A 2,318-nucleotide genomic window follows, 5' to 3' on the forward strand; every position below is an offset into this window, starting at 1 on the left:
TTCAGGCTGTGACAGGCAGGGCCCTAGTAACCATGGTGTTAAATCATAGTATATTCTCTAGGTGGGGAAAGAATTACAATAACAATTATATTTGGTCCAGTAGTGAATATTAGTGGTGATGAACTGGAAAATATACACAACTAATTTTTGCTTCACAGCTATACAAGATAGTTCCACAAAAGAATTGTGTTTTGGGCACACTGACTAACATTGTCATGATTCAGATTTGGGAATTTGGCACACCTCTCTTAAAATTGACCAAAGTGAACATACCATTTTAAGGAAAATAACAGCTTTAACATGTATAATAAAATTAAAACTTTCAAATATTCTAGCAATTTGAACCTGATGTTTTAAAATTGTCCTGTTCTCAGTTAAGATTTTCTGATGTTGTTTGTCATGATATTCATTATAACTATGATTTTGTCATTATATTCATAAGTATGATTTTGATGTTAGTTAATGTACTGGTAACATGTGAAAAGTTGATGGGTACACTGAACCAAGACTATTTAAATCATAATTTAAATATTGTGAATATAGTTAAATAATTAATAGATATAAGAGAAATATAGAAAGGAAGCCTGATCAGCAGATTCTATACTTTTAACACCTGTTACTTCCGCTTAGGTAAAAAAATTACAGTGTTGGTTCACTCCTGGGGCATGCTAAGATGGCAATTGACACTGGGCATGGTGGCCTGTAATCCCAACACTTGGGAGGCTGAAAACAGGAGGATCACTAAGAATCTGATCTGTGTAGTGAGACTTTATAGACCCTGTAGTAAAAAAAAAAAAAAAAGGGCCAGGGAGATAGCTCAGCTCAGTAGAATATGTGCTTGCCTGGAAAGCACAGGGTCCTGAGTTCTATCCCCACTATAAAAAAACATAAATACAAAAATAAATACAAAAATAATTACAGTTGTGGAATGATAACCACAGAGAAGTAAAGATACATGTCTTGGATTTTTAGTGCTAAACACCTACTAAGAATTTAACTCTCACTTCTGCTTTTAAAAGCCAGATACAGATTCTTCATTAGAAATGGTGAGGGAGATCTGGATCTGAAAAGAGTTGAAAATATGTCTTTTGATGTGTGTATTTGCCCTAAACTCAGTTAGCTTCAACAACAGTTGAATTTGAGGAAATGAGCCCAGAAAAGATTATGCTCCTATTTCCCTTCTAAGTGGGCCATATTGAGGAAACAATCGCTAAATTTACCAGATGGACCAAGTTTTAAGTAGAATTGGTTTTCTTTTCTTTTCTTTTTTTTTGTTCTGGATTAAGACTTCTTTTAATATACATAATGTATAGTACTTCATATAATTTATTAATGTCATTTTCTATAGACACTGTAATTAATTCAGTGACATCAATATTGACCTCATACAGGCAAAGGTTGAAACCTGGGTTTGCTTATGTACCAAGTACAAAACGTGTTAAAAAGTTAACATATACAACAGTTGTAGGAGATCAACTTCAGGATGACTCAAGTTACAGTAGTTATTTCACACTGTTTTCCCTCAAGACTTGGACGCCACCCAGTGTTGTCATGTTTGTGCAAATGCCAGCTGGAGAACACCTGACTACCTTCTCTTGCCAGCCCCGCTTTTGCCTGTTTTCCTGCTGCCACTGCTAGATTTGCCAGATGATTTTGAAGAGAAGAGTCTTGTCATGAACTCGGAAACATCAGGCAGTTCATGGTTGGAATTCAGCATGTTCATTGACTGCTCCATCTCCCGTCTCATGTTGGGATCACTTGCGTTAACCAATTTGGGCAGAAGCACAAATATCAATAATGGAAGAACCATCATCATAACCATTGGGTGCATCAGAAAGTCTGTCCAGCCCCATGATTCCCTTTTAATAAAGTAAGAAGGTGGACCTGAAAAATACGGAACGCTTCACGAATTTGAGTGTCATCCTTGTGCAGGGGCCATGCTAATCTTTTCTGTATCGTTCCAAGAATTGGTTTTCTGAGATGAGAAGTTTGAAATGATTTCCACAGTCTCCTACAATCACAAAACAAACCAGAAGTCTGAGGTATCCTTTCATGCCATTTGAGTGGCCTGAGTCCAGCTGCATGAAAGCCACATGAGGAAGTATTGATTTTTTAACAACAAAAATTTCAGTATGAATTATTTCAACTGCTTGTTATTTTTATATCTGTTTGTAAATGTTGCTTCAATACTTCCCAACATGAAGATTATGGTACTTGACAAACAGAGGTACACAGAGACTTCAGGGAGGGGCTGCAGAGTGTCCTAGGAGGCACTTCCTTCTAAATAATGTTCCTGCACTTTGTAAATCTTCAGTGTC

The 2,318-nt window shown here is 36.4% G+C and overlaps 1 pseudogene; it reads right to left on the minus strand.

Annotated features, from left to right (window-relative positions):
* Positions 1 to 1,887: 1,887 nt before the first annotated feature.
* LOC111813587 lies at positions 1,888 to 1,988 on the minus strand (annotated as a pseudogene).
* Between the last annotated feature and the right edge of the window lie 330 nt (positions 1,989 to 2,318).

The sequence above is a fragment of the Octodon degus genome, unplaced genomic scaffold, assembly GCF_000260255.1.
Source record: "Octodon degus isolate 3935 unplaced genomic scaffold, OctDeg1.0 scaffold00202, whole genome shotgun sequence".
In the NCBI taxonomy this organism is placed as follows: domain Eukaryota; kingdom Metazoa; phylum Chordata; class Mammalia; order Rodentia; family Octodontidae; genus Octodon; species Octodon degus.